The 20,796-nt window shown below is 39.6% G+C and overlaps 1 protein-coding gene across 1 annotated transcript in view; it reads left to right on the forward strand.

Moving 5' to 3' along the window:
• Positions 1-20,796, forward strand: part of LOC124291702 (pro-neuregulin-2, membrane-bound isoform-like) — a 244,422-nt gene that overhangs the window by 74,060 nt on the left and 149,566 nt on the right. Inside the window, exon 2 of the transcript XR_006902265.1 lies at positions 13,469-13,518. The gene's annotated coding sequence lies outside the window, so the exon portion shown is untranslated. The remainder of the gene's footprint in view (positions 1-13,468; positions 13,519-20,796) is intronic.

A 20,796-nucleotide genomic window follows, 5' to 3' on the forward strand; every position in this document is an offset into this window, starting at 1 on the left:
AGGAATGGAAGGAAGGAATGGAATGGGAATGGAAGGAAGGAATGGAAGGAAAGGAGGAATGGAAGAATGGAGGGAATGGAATGGAATGGATGGAATGGAATGGAATGGAATGGAAATGGAATGGATGGAGGAATGGAATGGCATGAAATGATAATAGAAATAAACCGTGAGGGGTAGTGTAGTCTTAGCAAAAAGGCACCGTCTGTGGAATCATCCGCGAGGGTAGTGTGGTCTTACTTAAAGGGGCACCGTCTGTGGAATCATCCACGAGGGTAGTGTGGTCTTACTTAAAGGGGCACCGTCTGTGGAATCATCCACAAGCTGCAGGCCACTTTACATGTTCATCAGCTATCAATTAAGTGTGGTTATTAAGTCAAATTTGATCATTTTCACATAAAATGCAGATTTATATATTATTCAGAAAGGCTATTGTCATTATAGTTAGGGCCTAATGTGTATTAACTATTTATCGTGATGGAGAGCACATGATACCTGGATGATCATCAGCCGAAATGTTTCATGGTCGGTCGGTCTTGTGTTCAGATTTTTTTGTAAGGGTATTCATGGTGTAGCGATAGAAGGGCTTTATGAAGGTGTTAATGGTTAGTGAGTTGGGTTTTACACCACTTTTTTAGCAATATTCCAGTAAAATCAAAGAAGGGACACCGGAAATCTTAGGCCTCTCACAATGTACACCCATCTTGGGATGTAAGCCTGAGCCTTTAGTGTGTCGAATGATTATCCTTTTGATGATGATGATGATGAACATTACCAACTCCTACTTCCAGGAAACTATAATATGGCAGGGATGTTTAAATTTAGTTCTAAGTCCATTACAAAGTAAAAATATTTTCGATTTTAGCACAAGCTGGAATGTGCAGAATACAGGCACCTTGACAGTAGTAGTAGTTGCTGCTACAATTCACTGGTCAGTATTGCATTCCTTATCAATGATAATAGTTGTAATACATTTCTAGAGTGCCTAATATCCACCTCAGTGGCACCAGAAGGTGAAGAGTCATATGTCTATCTTATCCCACCAGGTACCCTTTCGTTGCTGGGTAGGCAGAGCTAATACAGATAAACTCCACTTGCCTTCAGGAGACCCCTCATGTGTCACATGGGTTTTAGTTGTGGGGCAGGACTGAATTCCTGGAAACTCTCAGGAATCAAGCTGACAAACACGGTCACTCCATCCAAGGCCACTCCGTGACGTGACCTGTAAACGTTTGCACGGATTGTTTTGCGAACTGGCCTCAATGCACAAGGACCACACACCAGCAGCTGTGCCAGGATCTGTAGGTTGATTGTTCAGATCAAAGATCCTGAGTGATTATCATCTTTTGTTTAAGATAATGAAAAAGTTGACCATAAAGTATTGTGAGTACTAAAATGCTGGCAAGCATTGTTTTTCAAGATCACATTTGGTCTAGTATGTGAATGTAAGTAATGAAGTATGAAATGTACTTTTTCACCTTTTTAACTACACGGTACAGTGGCCTGAGTGTTTAAAGCAATTACTCTGCTAACCTGCCATCAGTGGCAAAGCTATTAGGATTATCATTCTGATTGTGACATCATCATTTACCATGTTGCACAACATCACTGGAAACAATTACTCTTAGCTGGTAGTTTTGGATGATAAGAATATTTATTCCATGCAGTATGAACCATATAAGGAGTGGAATGGAGACAGAGGAATGAAGGTGGACAAGGAGGAAGGACGGAGGAACGGAATGAACGGAGGAGAAGGAATGGAGGAAGGACGGAGGAACGGAGGAAGGAGGAACGAACGGAGAACGAAGGAAGACTGAATGAACGAAGGAGAAGGCAGAGGAACGAAGAAGTGAATGGAAGACTGAAACAACGAACGGAGAAGGCAGTGGAGAGGAAGGAGGAAGAAATGAAAGCAGGGTGAACAGGACGAATGCAGGAATGAAACGGAATGAAAGAAGGAATCACACACACAGGACAGACATGGAATAACACACAGAAACACGAATTACGGATGAACAGAGGAATGAAGGAAATAAGCACGAATGGAGATAAAACGCAGTGAATAGAGGCCGGAAGGACAGGAAGGCAGCCAAAAGAGCTGGACACCAACAGCAGACACCACACATACTGGCCAGCACTGAGGAAGAATATGCCGGAAAACACGGACCAGGCATGTAATACGGACAACCAATCAGAGTGGAGTGAGGATTACGACAAGGAAAAATAATGAGACGGAGCACAGGAAGCATATAAGTGGAATGACGAAAGGAATGGACACGAGAGGCACGACCCCAGAATCAGACAGGACGATGGAGGACGGATAACTAGGAACACGGAAACGGACGGATTGAAAGGAATAATGGAAGGACAAAGGACAGGAAGGAGTATGGAAAAGGAAACAAAAGAAAGGAACAATGACTTGAAATAATGGAATAGACATACACTTGACACACAAGGTGGAGGACATAGTCTCAGGAGCCGGAGCCAGGAGGCTTATGGCCGGACTGACAGCCGCATGGACTTAAGAAGAAGGAAATGATAATAGCTTGTGGATGGATGAAAAATGGAATGATGGACCAAGGAATTAACGGAATGGGAATGAATTGAATTACCCATAAAGGAGAAGGTGAAGAGTCATATGTCTATCTTATCCCACCAGGTACCCTTTCGTTGCTGGGTGAGCAGAGGCTATTTTGAACAAACTCACTTGCCTTCGGGGAGACCTCATGTGTCACATGGGTTTCGTTGTGGGGCAGGACTGAATTCCTGGGAACTCTCAGGAATCAAGCTGACAAACACGGTCACCCATCCAAGGCCACTCCGTGACCACCATTGCTTAACTTGGACTGTTTTGCGAACTGGCCTCAATGCACAGGACCACACACCACCAGCTGTGCCAGGATCTGTAGGTTGATTGTTCAGATCAAAGATCCTGAGTGATTATCATCTTTTGTTTAAGATAATGAAAAAGTTGACCATAAAGTATTGTAGTACTAAAATGCTGGCAAGCATTGTTTTCAAGATCACATTTGGTCTAGTATGTGAATGTAAGTAATGAGAAGTATGAAATGTACTTTTTTCACCTTTTTAACTACCGGTAAGTGGCCTGAGTGTTTAAAGTACTCTGCTAACCTGCATCAGTGACAAAGCTATTAGGATTATCATTTGATTGTGACATCATCATTTACCATGTTGCAACATCACTGAAGCAATTACTCTTAGCTGGTAGTTTTTGGATGATAAGAATATTTATTCCATGCAGTATGAACCATATAATCCTGATTGACACACAGTTTTGCTGCTTTACATTCAGGCTGCATATTATGTATCACATAAGAGTGCCAACATCACTGGCCGATGCCTAGGGACTGCCGTAATGGGATGTAAGCACATGAAACATGTTTTTTTCTGTCAACAAGTTTACAGTTCCACCAACCATAAAAATCAGGAGAGTAGAAAACAATTAAACTCCCGATTGTGAGTTTTTTTATTGGTCGGAAAAGCCCATTAAGTAACAAATTCTATCACAATTTATTTCACTGCACATCCCTCTGCGACTACATGTTTAAGTAATGTTCACGATCTTGGCCATCATGACGTTGATTTGTATATTATTTATTTTTAATACCTACTGATTATTTTACAATTAAATGCATGAAAAATGAAATTGTTTGTGTTTTTAGTACAATCTTCCCAACTTGAGAAAAAGTGTTTGTAAATAACTAATTAAAAAAGGCGTGATAAGGAAGTACAAGTGTCTGTGTTTGATTGATGGATGAGGGAAATTAGCCTAACCAACTGACTCTTGGTACAAAAGGAGAACACTGCTTGCTTGACTGGCGAGATTTGTTTTGTCTACAGCACTCCCGCCAACTGACCACTTAATTTAATGATGTTATGCTACACACTGTTACCTGTCAGAGCGGCTTTAAACGTGTGTGTGAGGCGCGGACGTGTCGGGCATATTGATGAGGTTGTGCGCTTTCCTTGAAGTAACTGTTGTTGATTTGGATTAAACTGGACTCAAACTGAAATTTGAAGAATATTGGAGATGTTTTTATTGACTTATTAGACTTTCAGTGAGACTTATTTCATATTAATGTTTTTTTTGTTCTGTTGTTTAATGCTGCAATCAGCAACATTCCAGCTTTATGATGACAGACTGGTCATTTATTTATTTATATTTGATTTTTAACGCCGCACTCAGCAATATACCAGCTATTTGGCGGCTGTCTGTACATAATCGCGTCTGTACCAGACATTCCATTGATCGACATCATGAGAATCGATCTACGTAATTGCAATACAATGACATGTGTCAGTCATCTCTTACAACCAGTTCTATCCTGCATCTTCACAGGTGACAGACTGCAAGTGGTTAATATTATGAGCAATAGTCTGCTCGTCCAGGGTATGGTGACATGAAGTCAAGCAAGTCATGGAGTGGGACCACCAAATCTATTAAGTTTCTTCTTGTGAGCAGAATAGTTTGCTAGGATCTGTTGTAATGAAGCATCCTCAGGGCATCTGTATATTACAGCATTGAGAGATGTCCCCCATATCCAAGCATGGATAAGTGTTGGCATAAACAGAATCAATTTATTAATGGAAGCGGGGCTGTGGGGTAGCCTAGTGGTTAAGGTGTTCGTTTGTCACGTCAAAGACCCAGGTACGATTCCCCACATGGGCACAATGTGTGAAGCCCATTTCTGGTGTCCCCAGCCATGATATTGCTGGAATATGGCTAAAAGCGGCGTAAAACTTTACTCACTCACTCACTAAAATTTAGGATTTAAGAGTTTACGAATATTTCTACTTATGATTGAAGTGATGAAAGAAATATATTTCCAACCTTATCATACTGATCATTATAGAATAGGTCATGTTTTATGAAAAGTAAAGCAATTTTGTTGCCAAGAGTGGTATTAAAATGATCATGTTTCTGTAACTGATATGCCAGTACAGTAGGATTTTCATATTAATTTCTAATTTCGTTTTTGGAGTGGGTTCAAATTCACAACATTATACCAAAATTAACTCTTTCTTAAATTACTTAAAATTGAATTTCATCAGTGAAAAAAAACAGACTTGCAGGCTTTCCAACTGTTAAGATTCAACTTCCAACAGAGGATAATTCAGAATTGAAACCAGTCTTTAAATATTAACGGAATGAAACACAAAGCATTATTTTCTATATGACCAAAAACTGGGTCACCTGATAACCACCTGTTTGACCTGACACGGTTCATTGACAGGTTGTCAATTTCAACGGCTTGTCTATTGCACTGTGTGAACATGTCTCAGGTGTACTTTCAGCACTGTCTGGCTAAGAATGAAATTAACATGCTCTCGAGGATCGTTTATACTCCTCAGCTGTGATGGCTGATAACTTTGTAATGACAGGATTGGTTGGTTGATTAGAATCATGTGATCAATGAGTTGCACTGCGTATGGTAGGCAGCTGGGTGCAGAGTGATAAACGTTTGAATATCTAATATGGGATAAACAGGATTTCACAATTTAGGAGAGACTCTTTTTTGTAGAATTAGAAGCAGTGTTCTGTTCATTAGCACTTTATTTTTAACTTAAAGCAGGAATATTGTTTTTCAATTCACTAAAAGGTACAGGTTTTGAATATTCACATAAAACTGAACATTTATTTCACATGCATCAGTACCATCATATTAAACAAAATACTGTTTTCTACTGAGATTACCTAATCTAAATGAAACAATGTTAATAATGAAAATATTTAAAAAAAATTAAAACACATGAACTAACAGTAGAGCTGGCTCACAGAGAAAGGAATATTTATTTATACAATATTTTATATAAATTCATAGTGTGAATGATTTAACCTGGTAACAGTGATCTGTCACCAGACTGATTCTAAGGCGACACAGTTTTTGTTTGAAGTGGGAGGTTTCTTGCATTGTTGAATAAAAGTAACATGGAGCATCTCAGACATTTTCTCAATGCGCTTCTATGTCACCCACACGTGAGGAAATATCGGCTGCGAAGCATGGAGAAGAATGTTCCGATAAGGTGGGACAACACCTTCTTGTACAAGCTTCATAGCCTGTCACTGTTTCGTATGGGGACATTCCTTCCACAAAGACACTGTTGATTCTCACAGGATCAGAATACCACTGTATAAAACAGCAACATGGGCACAACATTGCCTGTCTTTGCAGTAGGGCTCTCCTCCAGGTTAGCAGATTGTATTATGTAGGCAATTTGTTTGCTATATTTTTATTTTTTACAAGAGGTCTTAAACGAGTCTTTTTTGTTTGCTGTGGCCTGTTTGCAACAGTGAAGCTAATTCATTTACACTTAACTGATGCTACTGTTTTTTTAGTATGCTTATTTCTATTTAACAAACAGCCAACTTTAAAGTGCACTTTAATGCCTTGACATTTGTTTTTGTCTTTCTTAAAAAAGCACCAAATACTTTGACTATTTTGTTTGTGGAAGTTTGTTTGTACTAGATCCAATAATTCACATGAGACAACATCAGTGGAATTGATCTAATCGGTACTTTCTCCATTTTCCTTTCTGATGACTTAAGTGTAGTTTTGCTTCCAACGATAAAAGACAGTTTGCTGTTTAGGTGGCACATCTTGCAGATAGCTTCAGCTCCAAAGTCTGCCTTTGTACCGATGCTAATTAGTCCGCTGAGGAAGCAAAGTAGTCGAACATCCATTTGTCGCCAGCTCCGTGTTCCCTCCCTCAACAACATTGTGGTAAATTCGGTGTAAACGCTGTCATTCGCCTGTCTATACATCATGTACGTTTGACAAAGAAAACTTCACATGTCTAAACTGTTCTTAGTTTGAGTCAACCCTGAAGTATATATCATCCATGTAGACAGACTGTCAAGTTAAACAAATATCCACTTCTTGGTTATTCTGGCAATTTGAAAATGGCAGATACGTGGCCAGATGAATGTGGGCGCTGTCCCAGTGCGAGAATGTCAGTTTGTCTGACCTTATGACCTGATATACATCATGGAGAAAATTGGCACCGATTTATGATGACCTGTTCGGTTTGACATGCATTCAGCAAGATCTGGTCTCATTGGCGATCTATTCATGGAATCGTCAACATGTTCTTACTGACTGTTTGATTCTTATGTATGATATGCTTACGTCCAAAATACGAACTTATTGTCATAAGGATTATTGATATGTGCAGGAATAATATTATGTATTTTGATTTATGAATAATTTCTGAAATGGGACATTAATGCCAAAGATGTGTAATCATCTGACTAGCTCTCTCAGACGGTCTTTCTACCAGTCATTGATCAGCCATCAAGTCTCTCTTGTATTCCATTGTGCGCCTCAAGCAGTGGTTTCAAAGCTTTCTATTGCAGATCCACTTGCCTTCATCCAATTCCATGTGTTTATTGTGGGTCACTTTCTTATGAGGCATCTGGAAGTACCTTTCTCCTGTTAAATTGTCTTCCTTTAGGGTTCTTGTGAATTGTGTGGCTCTTCCTCTGAATGCTTAGCTTCACTGCTTTTATTTTGTATCATGTTTCTTTGATAGAATCTATTTTGTTTTGAGGTGAAGTATTTGTCTGGTAAATATATCTGCCTTTGGGTTGGTTTGGAATTAGATCCAAGATGAAATTGATCTTGTTTTTCCACTTGCACAATGTGCAACCTATTGAATGATCATGTTGAAGTGTGAACCTCGTAGGCCGTATTTGGAAATGTTGGCCCAGGGGTGTACAGTGTAGCAGTAGCTTCCCTTTGTTCATTCCAGGATCCGCTGACCATGGCTACTATCCTAGATTCACTGTATTTATGGGTTTAAGCAAAGTGGTAACTTGTATGATGTGGTTTATTTCCGTGTTTCATAAGAAAATGACAAACCGAGATATAATGGAAGTACTGTTCAAAACAGCATTAAACCTTCCTCACTCACTCACTGTTTGGTTATGTGGACATCAGACACAATCACCAGGTCTGTGGTTTGAGTTCCAGCTTGGCATTTCAAAGGGTCAAAGGGGTTAAACAAATCAACAAAATGCCAGCTCATGAGATTACCTCCCAAACAGGTACTTGCACCAGACCGACAGTATTAGACCCACCTGCACCAGCCGTGTTAAACCTGCCTGGCGACATGTAAGACATGGTGAAACCACTCAATAGAGTTACTAATCAACAGAACTACCAACTCCTGTATCGACATGGAAGGGGGCAGCCATGTGGGTAATGCAGAGGCTTGTCATGGCAAAGGCTGGGTTCTAATAATATGAAAAGCTTTTTCTTGGTGTCGTCTGTTGAGAGTATATTTTTAGTTATCATGCAATAAAGACTAACTGATTTCGATGTTACATGAAAATGAGGTTTTTGTTCAGGTTATCTTCAAGCCTGACCAATTTGTGTTCAGTGGCAGGAATTGTATTTCTACGAATGGAACTAATCCATTTTGTGAAAAACTGGATAAAAATCAGGGTCTGGAAATTGGCAGACTTTTTAATGTACTATGTGCCAATGTATGTAAAAACTACTGAATGTGTTGAAAAGTAATCTGTCACAAATGAAAAGTTCCATCGTCTGGACCCCAAGGCTGGAATACAGTTGGGAGTCCCATTTCCACACTCTACTGTATACTGTGTGGACTACATGGAAGAGGCTTTTGTCCCTTTTACCGCAGTTCGTCATTTGAGTCACATGATTCACATCTTGGTCTACAACTTCCTACTATCATCTTAGAGCAGCCCAACTTGTAACTTTTTTTAACTTTATGTGCATAAATATTTTACACTGCGCTTATCTCCCTTGTGCTAAATTTGTGTTTGCAGTACAATTTGCCAATATGTTATTATCTATCTGTTTATAAGGTTATCAGTTGTTGATGAAAGAATGACCTGTTGGAAGACACTTATCTCTTCAGTGTTAAGACACTGTCTGTGTTTGTGTCCATACATCACTTGTTCATGCACACCCACCACTCAAAGCACTTCGAAAATACTCTTACCAAATAAGGTGACCAAAAATTGGAGATGATCGGAGGAATGTTAATGAAGCCAGATGTGTATCTCTTCAAAGGTGTGACGAGCCAACGCTTTAACCACTAGGCTACCCCACCGCCCCACCTGTTGTACAAAACAACCTTAGCGCTAAGACTACCTTAAGTCTATGTTAACGTATGGGAGTTACGGTCACCATAGCACTAAGATCGCTGTGTACAAAGACACCCAGAGCTCAGGCCATCATTCATTGGTTTGGTGCAAAGCTAAAATATACAATAAGTTTTTATTTGATTCATCATCCACTGATTTCTTTGATCTAGAACTAACACATATTTGACAACTTTACGACACCATCACCAATATGTTATGGTTTCAAAACCATTCAGCTTTTACAACCCAATCATATGCTGCTTGTTTAACAATATCATCCTCTTTTTTTCTGATTCAGTCAAGACAGTTTCAGCTCACAAGGCTGGAGCTGGGATATTATTTTGGCAACTTTTCACTTCACACCATGGGCATTACATAGCATAACGTGCCATGATTGTACTTGTGTTTCACACTAAACAGACCCCCTCCATGCCTCCAAGGTGTTCTGTGGCAGAGACTGATGTGGTTGGTCCTACACCTGATCAAACACTGAACTTGCATGGAAACTGCCTCCTGTATGAAATGTGGCCATCTGGTCAGCTCTCAGTCCATCCAGGAGCTGGTGTCTGTGTAAACACTTATCTGTCAGCCTGTCTTCAGATCTCCGTCAGTCTCTGTGAACATACAGTTGTCCTGTCAAGGTGTTCGGCTGCTGCTGCTGTGATCTATTCATCATCTTGTCATACTGTGGTGTATATCAAACGCCGAACGTTGCACACCTTTACCATTTTTCAAACTGTCACAAAAAGGTTCATTGGCCATCCATCTTCGTGATGCAGATCTATATTCCAATCAGAGATCAATACACAATTCTGCTGTGTTTGTCCAATGTCTGCTTCCTATTTATTGTCTGGTGTCCTAACCCTGATAGCGCTCCTCTGTGTCCACCCCGTAAACATCACCGTGTCACTTCTGACACCAATAACCTTCCATCGTCTAATTTCCAGGTTTTGCATCATCCATCATCCATCACTTTCAATCGCCCATCCTTTCCATCTGCTTCAGCGTGTTCATATTTTGATAAACTTGGTGCTAGCGAAATAAATATTTGAAAACACAAGCGAAATGGAGTTTGCTGAAGTAGTACTTTATGATCTTTCTATACTGTTTGGTAAATATTGTGTTCTTATGTGTGCATGTTGTACAGTCAAGGCAGTAGAAGACCTAGTTCCTGATGTCACTTGCATATTGGCTTATTATGCTTTTCTGACCTGTACTTCTCAAAAACACGTTGTCTACATGTCAGTATTCAAATTCAGAACCAGATGGTATATGTTTGTGAATAATTTAAATTTATTCAAAATGTTTTATTCGACTTCATAATTTGGCCAACAGGCGTGATGGATCTTACAAGAGTCGTGTCTAAGTCTTCATAAACCATTCCACCGTAACCAAATTTATATCTGTTTAAATACCGGTATCCTTCACATGTAAAAACACTAGAACTTGGTCTGATGTTTGACCTATATTAGTTATTGTACACTATGTTATATTTGGCATCACACTGTGTCAGGAAAGTACAGATTCTAGTACTTTTGTTAGGTTGAGTCCCATCCAGGTTTGAACCCACAATCTCATGTTACATTTGACCACTTTCTAAATGGCTTTTTGGATTCATTGCTTTGACCGTGGGAACTGTGCCAATTTACATTTGTCAGAAGGGTACAGAAAGTCTGTGATCTTGACTACTGGTTGTCAGCCGCATTGGTGGAGTGGGTTTGATTGCTGCCTTTGTGTGCTGGTGATTAGGAGCCTGACTCGGAGAGTGTGGATTCAAATCCCGGATGGGACTCAACCTTATAAAAGCACTAGAATCTGTACTTTACTGAGAAAGTGTAATCCAAAAAAAAACATATGTATTTGACCACTTTCAAAATAGCATGGTGTATTCATAACTATTTGCAACCATCTTGAATCAGTTTTCTGCAGTTTGGCTGCAGCTGCCTACATGATGATCCATACCAACATGCTTGAGGGTGATCAGGTGTGGTGTCATGCTCTCATATCTCAATGGCCATCATTGGCAGTGACACTATTGAATGTCCTGGCCCTATTGTCTCTTTGATCCTCCAAACCCGATGTTATGACTGTAATGGAGATTGGTTAGTTATGATGGGTGAGGTCTATGATACTTTTGACCATCTGTGTCATGTGACCAGTGACCTGAGAGGATACCTGTCAGATGCGGTGTCCCCATAACAAAGGTCTGGTTACTGACAAGTCTTACAGCCAGGTTGTCTGGCCCACCTTTCTAGACATACAGATGACAATACACTCTGGTCCTACAACTTTCACCTTGTTGGTCTGGGTTTGTTTGGCCCCGATTCCAATGTGCACAGGTCATGACTGTCAAATATATGTATTTTATGAAGGCAAGCCATATCTAGAATTGTATAAAAACAAACAAACAGTTTTCAAAATGTGACCACTCATTTGTAAGCTCATTATTATGATAACTAAGTTATTTATTCACAGGGTATAATGTAACAACCACTACATTGTTGACATGGTTGTTTTCTTAATATTTGAATATGTTCCAAATATGATCAAAGTTAGTAATAATAACACCATTTTAATGCTACACGTAAGTCCCTTGAATGATGGAGAATTTCAATAATTCATAAACTCGTTCAGCAATACCTTCATGGTGCACTGCTAGGTGTAATACTGTTCTACTTCTGCATGTACAGACAATAATAGGCTGGGCTGCATATTTTATCTTTCGGTAGAATGAACAATTATTTGTGACTATTGTCAAGCATTGTAGGTCATGCATTCATCAGGGTCAAGGTCAAGCACCTGTACTTTTGTTCATGAGCTTCATGTGAAGAAGTTAACATGTTTAAAAGAATTTGTTTTTTGAAAGGTGTTGATTAACATGACTGACACAAGGATGAACAGCTAAAACTATATATAAGCATCATTGTTCAGCTGAAAGCTTTGCAACGAGAAACAAAGTAATTGTTGGTTGCCATCAAGATGAAAGGGGAGGTAATATGATTGGAAATTCTGTGAATTTCTTTTCACAGAAGTTATAGAAATGTTTGGTGTAGTGTATGTTTTTTAAAAGAAAATTTGTGTGAATATGTGTGTTTTCAACTGTGGCCTTTTTATGCAGTGTTTAATGAAATGTAACAATTTCATATAGTAGGGAAGACTGTAAATGATTCTTCTTCTGATTGTGATCCATGTTCTGGATGTTCAGTAGTTGTCATGAATGTGATCCATGTCCTAACCGTGATCCTTGTTTCGATGGCGATATAGTACATCCTGGTACATGTCGGTCATACTGTTGCATGATGGTACATACAGATACATGGTGGTACATCATCCTGGTATCATACCCAACTCACTCATCCACATGCAGCTGACACAGCCGGATACAACTGTATGACTGTCACTCGTCACTAATATATTTCACACCACTTTGACAGTATATTTCATTTACTACTTTCATAGTCATGGAAAACATCTGTCACCATCTTTATCCAATAGGGCTGTTGTATTTCATAACAAACTTGTGTTGTTAATTTCATGAAATGAACATTTACTATAAACATTGCTGTTCAGCGCCTGTGTGCCCAGACAGATCTGCGCCTAATGGCATTACCTCCTTGATTAAAACTGTGATAAAAGAAGGCGATTTCTCCTAAACCTGTTGTTCATGGTGGCGTCAGTATACGTAATCAGCGCCTCCATGTTACTCACAATACCCCTTCTTGTAATCTATTTCTCCCAAACTGACAAGCCACTTATCTTTAATACTTTCCGTAAACAAATCACAATTTCATCTGCAAACTGGACTCTAATTCCGTCCTTATCTTTATGGCTGCCTGTAAACTAAATCGTCAATATCAGATTCATATCGTCAGAGATGAATTACTCTCTGTCCATACTGTCATTCATTTCAAATACGTCATTGTACATTTCATTATAGAGTTTTTGCAGGCAGATGTAATTAGAGAAAATCCCTCCAGAAATAATCAAGTGTCTTTCACTTGTAGATGACTAGTCTTTGTAGACAGCAGCTGTGCTATAATGCATAAATAATTGACTTATTGTGTGAGGGCATTGTCTGACGTCCTTCTTGCATCCATTTCAGTTTCGGGGATTCAATGCTTGTCTGTATATATGTGGGCATCAGGTTTCGGCAGGATCTGCTGCAGTGATAATACCCAGCAAAGTTTATGTGTGTTTATAGTCTTCTGACAGACATTCACCGCTTGGAGTCGTAGCGCTCAAGTGTACGCTTGATGCTGTTGGATGCTTATGACCACTTATGAAAGACTACAATGATCTCTCCTCTTGTCTGACATCGTGTTCATTTCATTTCAGCGTTATAATGATGACAGCTGACTGGATTACTTATTCTAATGAAGAATAGGGTAAGTAGATTTAGGGATGATTTCTTGTTTCCCCTTGTTGATTTCGTGGATGAAGTGTCACTAATTCTGACTGATTGAAACTCATACCCTGTAGGTACAATCAATGTAAAACCATTTGCTATTTGCTTAAGCCATCATGGTATGCAAATATGATATATTAGCGCTTTGAATAACATTAATAATATCTTCTGAACTCAGTACTTGTTGAATAGTGTTTGAATTACTGGAATACTATGCTTTGAAGGTCAGAAGAAAGACAATTTCAAGTGTTTAAGATATTGGTTTTACCAATTGAAATCTGTTGCATGAACTGTTTTTTAAGTTACAAACACTCAAGTACTAACTATAGCACCGTTTCACTGAGTTACCTTTTCAGATAAATGTTCATTGCTACAACATTTTAAAATAAATGCTGCTTCCCTAACAAACATTGAAATACAAAGTAAGTCACTCAATAAAGACTTGATTGTAGGAAATTTGAATTTTTCAAATTGAACTGCCCATGTAAGTGGAAGGTGAGTACTAAGACATGTTCTGATGTTCTACACACGGTACAGGGATGTATATCACGGATGTGACTGATGCTGGATGCTCCTTAGTGAGAGCAGTAGCTGTAGTTGTGTAGTAGGGCGACAGTGTGTGTGAGATGTAGAGTAGAGAGGAGGGGAGAGGAGGCTGTAGAGTGAAGCAGAGAGCAGCTTAGTCTGGAGCTTTCTGACCAATGTCCTGAATTCATCTTCCCATAAATGTGCAGGTGAAATGTGAAATCCAATGAGTGGTGTGCATGAATCTCTCACTTCATACATGTTTTAATATCTATGGAGATCTATACAACAACAGTTCTGTAGTCTAAGGTTATATGACTCCTTATTTCAGTCCTTGCCTAGAAGACCGCCTCCGTGGTGTAGTGGTTAGAGCGTCCGCCCGGAGAGCGGAAGGTCGCGGGTTCAAAACCAAAAGACGTTAAAATATGGTACTTGTTGGTCCCTGCCTGCCGCTCGGCATTAATGGGTACAACAAGGACTGGTCGGCTCAGAGTCAGTATAATGTGTCTGAGTGGGGTATTCATGCTTCACTGCGGCATGGTATCTCAGTGGGCTAGCACTATGAAACCAGCTTCAGTCTGGGCTAGTACAAGCAGCCGCACATACACATACACACGCATGCACGTTGTCATATGAGCGAAATATTCTCAAGCACGACGTTAAACCCAATTTCACCTCACCTCACCTTGCCTAGAATACCACAATCTCCTGTTGATTCACAGGTTATAAGAACTATACCTGATCTTCCAGTGTTTCTTGGCTGATGCCCATGCATTACATCAGTTGTGATTGCCTCACACATTAAGCTGACATGACATGATATAAAAGTAAAACAATGGTCGTAGACAGCATTGTGCCCCAACTTGAACACTCTCAAAGCTTATGGTATGAAGTGACCAGTGGCAGTGACGTCTCCCATGGCGGAAGCAGCCTTTGTGTTCTGTATTGACCTAACACTCGATGTTGTGTGCAGGGTTATTGACTGTTGATATGAATAAAGAACTGTGTCTAAAAAGAAGCATATTTTAACATACCATGAAATCAGTCAATGCTTTACAAAACAATTTAATAGAAACATTGTTATAAGGTTTGTTCGTTTGCAGTAAAGAAAAGAAGAAATTATTTCATTGAGCATTCTCTTGCAACTGTTTGAGATCAAAGTTGTTACTTAAAAGAGTCGGGCTTCAATTAAATTTTCAAACATTTTGGAAAAAGAAATTTAGTGCATTAAAATAACGTTTATTCCATAGAAATCATTTTCTGGTCATTGTGTTTGTGTATGGAAGATGGCCCAGCTGTCACAGTTTCTGTGTGGGGTTGTATCCTTTAGGCATGCAGAAACCTCTGATCACAAGTTTAGACCTCAGCTTGACCTTCTTATCTTGAAGGTTGTCAACACTATACCAGTGGTCATGAGTTTAAACCTCAGCTTGACCTTCTTATCTTGAAGGTTGTCAAGACTATACCTCTGGCTATGAGTTTGAACCCCAGCTTGACCTCCTTATCTTGAAGGTTGTCAAGACTATACCTGTGGTCATGAGTTTGAACCTCAGCTTGACCTTCTTATCTTGAAGGTTGTCAACACTATACCTGTGGTCATGAGTTTAAACCTCAGCTTGACCTCCTTATCTTGAAGGTTGTCAACACTATACCTGTGGCCATGAGTTTAAACCTCAGCTTGACCTTCTTATCTTGAAGGTTGTCAAGACTATACCTGTGGCCATGAGTTTAAACCTCAGTTTGACCTTCTTATCTTGAAGGTTGTCAACACTATACCTGTGGCCATGAGTTTAAACCTCAGTTTGACCTTCTTATCTTGAAGGTTGTCAAGACTATACCTGTGGCCATGAGTTTAAACCTCAGCTTGACCTTCTTATCTTGAAGGTTGTCAAGACTATACCTGTGGTCATGAGTTTAAACCTCAGCTTGACCTTCTTATCTTGAAGGTTGTCAAGACTATACCTGTGGCCATGAGTTTAAACCTCAGCTTGACCTTCTTATCTTGAAGGTTGTCAAGACTATACCTGTGGTCATGAGTTTAAACCTCAGCTTGACCTTCTTATCTTGAAGGTTGTCAAGACTATACCTGTGGTCATGAGTTTAAACCTCAGCTTGACCTTCTTATCTTGAAGGTTGTCAACACTATACCTGTGGTCACGAGTTTCTGTGATGTAGTAAACATGTGAGACCTGTCTCACTTCAGGCTTCCCCACTGCAAGATGCGATATAACTGAAATCAAGTTATTAAAAGCAAACTCACTCACTCACTTAAAATACTATTCCTAAAATACTATTAAAAAAGACATAATCAAGTCAGTTGTTCTCGCTGGGATTAATGGACACTTTGTAACTTGATACAGTATCACTAGATCGTGTGTCTAGTAATTTGTAACTATATGAGGAAAGGAACTATTATTGCTGATTTGTATAACACACTAAAGTTTTATGCAAGTAGAGGGATCAGGAGGTCAACATGAGTAATGTTGTAAATTTCAAATGTTCGAGACAGGATTGTATAGGATAGATGATATATGGAACCATCGATGTGATGAAGTGCTGTATTTCTTCATGCTGTGTGTGAGGAAATCAGAATATGTCGGATTAGACAAGGAAACTAGACACTCAGCAGAGAGGTCTTTTTGTGCTTGAGCTGTACAATATGTGGTATGACACAGGCAGGAATGATTGTGAGTGTATGTACATTATTGATACAAGAAGTCCAGTGAATGATTGAATGATTTGTGTGTGTATGTCCATTATTGATACAAGAAGTCCTTAAGTGTTTGAGCTGTACAATATGTGGTATGACACAGGCAGGAATGATTGTGTGTATGTCCATTATTGAAACAAGAAGTCCTTAAGTGTTTGAGCTGTACAATATGTGGTATGACACATCCAGGAATGATTGTGAGTGTATGTCCATTATTGAAACAAGAGGTCCTTAAGTGTTTGAGCTGTACAATATGTGGTATGACACAGGCAGGAATGATTGTGTGTGTATGTCCATTATTGAAACAAGAAGTCCTTAAGTGTTTGAGCTGTACAATATGTGGTATGAAACAGGTAGGAATGATTGTGTGTGTATGTCCATTATTGAAACAAGAAATCCTTAAGTGTTTGAGCTGTACAATATGTGGTATGACACAGGCAGGAATGATTGTGTGTGTCCATTAGTGAAATGAGAAGTGTTTGGCTTAAACTGTAAAATACATAGCAAAACACAGTCAGGTATGATAATGTTACAAACAAGGTAAGTGATCATGTGTGCCACACCCCCTCCTACACTCACATGTGGATCAGACAACACCACTATGTGTCATTTGTTACAGCTGTTGCTCATGATATCACCTTCTGGTGTCTCTGCTCCTGAAACAAACTTATACAGGACATCATGTATACATATAGATATATTTGTATGTGCGTGGCTGTGTGAATCTATATCTTTTTTTGATACCATTGAAGTTGCACATTCATGCTTTCACACTCTAAATTTTTCAATTACTTAAATGTGTTTTTTTTTATACTTTTGATTACATTAAGTGAATAACATGAGCGCTTGGGCATTGATGCGTTTACAGAGATAAAAAACTTGACATTTCCTCATCTTTTAAGCGGTGGAGATTACCCAGATGATGATGTTTTGTAATAGCTCATTTCAGCTCTATTCCTACTGTGATTTATCTGTTTTGTTTCATCACTTGTGTATTGCAACACCTCCACTATTAATTTCCTAGATTTTGTCAATATCACAATGATTTATTGCAGGGCTGTTATGGATTCGGTGTTTAACTTACTGAACATGATATAAGTGTGTGATATCTACAGATCTATAATTGTCATGTGAATTATAGCCGCATCAACTGAAGCTGAAGTTATTGCTGCAGCTGTATCGATTTTAAACATTAAACGTCTCATGTCATGTTGGAATCAATACGTCTTTAGCCTAATACACTCAAATTTCCCATAACTGCTTAAAAATAGCTTCTCCAAGGAAAGTTCTTTCCTATGTTTTATTGTCTCTTAAAGGCATAGAGAAATGGATTGATAAAACAGATTTCAAAGTGTGGTTTTTCATGAGTTAATTTTAGATTCCATAGACTGTCATTTTTATCAGCCAATTTCCAGTTATTGTGGAAAAGTCAGTCAGTTTGGTTTGGAAACATTGGGAACATGCCTCTTGAGTGTCTGGTATCTGATTAGAGTGGGTGATTGGGTTGGTCATGCAAAGGGAGTTTAGTTCAGTTTCAGCTATCACATTGCAGCTTAATTGAAGATGTGTGTATTCCTGGAACCTCTAGTGTTTAGAGAAGAACTGAGCATCTGAAGATTGTGTGTTAATAAACTCACAGAGCTGGAGGTGTTGCTCACTCTATCGACCACTGTTTTTCCTTGTCCGGAATAATGACATATTGTTGTATGTGCCGCACTCATTTCTTAAGTCCACCACCAGCTGATGTAATAGATAAAAGTCTATCATGGTGTAAAAGATGTTAAAAAATGGTGTTTGTTGTTACTTAGATGATGTTTGCATGAAGGAGATAAAATAGTGAGTGGTCAGCTGGAAGCTGGGTTACTATGACTGGTATTCTCATTAAACTGCAGCATGGTATTTCAGTTCTAGTGCCAGCAGCAACATGCTATGTAAGTGCAATAATAGTGAATGTGACATTTAAACCCACCTTACCTCACGATTTGTAAAACCTCTGAGAATTCTTACTTGCTTACTCACTCACAACACATCCATTCACTTACTCATCCACTCACTCACCCATCCCCCAACCCATCCACTCACTCACTCACTCATTCCCCCACTCATCCACTCACTCACTCATCCACCAACTCACCAACTCACTCACTCATCCCCTAACCCATTCCCCAACTCACTCACTCTCTCATCTACCAACTCACTAACTCATCCCCTAACCCATTCTCCAACTCACTCACTCACTCACACACTCACTCACCCACTCACTCATCCCCTAACCCATTCTCCAACTCACTCACTCACTCACCCACTCACATACTCCCATTTTGATAACCAACTCACTCACTCATCCCCTAACCCATTCTCCAACTCACTCACTCACTCACCCACTCATCCACCAACTCATTCACTCATCCCCTAACCCATTCACTCACTCACTCACTCACTCACTCACTCACCCACCACCCATCCACCCACCCACCCACCCACCCACCCACCCACCCACCCACCCACTCCACTCACTCACTCACTCACTCACTCACTCACTCACTCACTCACCACTCACTCACTCACTCACTCACTCACTCACTCACTCACTCACTCACTCACTCACTCACTCACTCACCCACCCACCCACCCACCCACTCACTCACTCATCCCTAACCCATTCCCCTCCAACTCACTCACTCACTCACTCACTCACTCACTCACCTCCACTCACTCACCCACCACTCATCCCCTAACCCATTCTCCAACTCACTCCCCCTCACCCACCACATACTCCCATTTTGATAACCAACTCACTCACTCATCCCCTAACCCATTCTCCAACTCACTCACTCACTCACCCACTCCCTAACCCATTCACTCACTCACTCACTCCTCCACCCACCCACCCCCCACCACCTCACTCACTCACTCACATACTCCCATTTTGATAACCACTATTGTTGACATGTTCAACAGTTCTAAGAAAAATGTATTTCAAGTAATCTGTCCCTATGGTGAATTTGAAGTGAAACCAAAGCATTATCAACCAACAAAGATGATGATTTCATGAGACATGTTATATACATGAGTGTGTCATGCAATGATGGCATTTCCTCTGTAAATCTGTGGTCCAGTGCCACTAATGATGTATGGACCGTCAGCAAGTGCTTGACAATCACTTTCACTTAAAGGGTGCTTTCCATCTCATTGCATATTTAACATGTCGATTTCAAATGAAAAGTATTGGAAGTATTCAAATTATGGTCCAGTTATGCAAATGATTAAAACAATACTGTCCCTTGTTTGGTTTTGAATGGGTTATCAAACTGAGGCTACAATGTTCATAAATGAATCAGTGCAATTTTTGTCCTCCATATCTTGTGGTAAATGTGAAAAAATGGACTATTGTATACAAGCATCTTTGACACCATGCTGAAAAACATTGGCGCCAATTTCAATTTCATGCAACAGGAAATATTGACAGAATCAATAGGATTTTTTAAGTTGTTAGCAGTGCGAAAGGAGTTTTTAAATACTTCATCCCAGTTCGGAGTAAACTGTCATTTTTGTGTAAGTGTCTTTCTCTGGTGCTTTGGACACAGAATTGACAAAGTACTGTACGTCTATCACAGCATTCCTTTAATAAAACCTCAGTGTGTTGTGAAGATACAATCGATGTGCAGCAATTGTGCAATGACCTAATCAGAAAGATACCGTTTCTGAACCACCATCATCACAGGATGTGCACCGGGGCCAAACATAAGGGAGAGTAAATGAGATGGGTCTTCCACTGCTTTTACCAATGTTTCAGCTACATTATGCCAAAGAAAACCAGCGCTGCCCCATATATCACTTTGTTTGAGAATCCATATTGGCACTTTTTGCGTATTTAATTTGTTAGTTTTTCACATCCTTGCACATTATAGTCAGATTCAGAGTTTGTGAGTGAGTGAGTGAGTGAGAGAGAAAGTATGTGTTTTGTTTTGTCCGTGTGTTTTCTGGTGTGTGTGTGTCTGAGAAAGAACGAGAGACCCCCCT

The sequence above is a fragment of the Haliotis rubra genome, unplaced genomic scaffold (assembly GCF_003918875.1).
Source record: "Haliotis rubra isolate DU_JTF1 unplaced genomic scaffold, ASM391887v1 Scf5, whole genome shotgun sequence".
Taxonomy (NCBI): Eukaryota; Metazoa; Mollusca; class Gastropoda; order Lepetellida; family Haliotidae; genus Haliotis; species Haliotis rubra.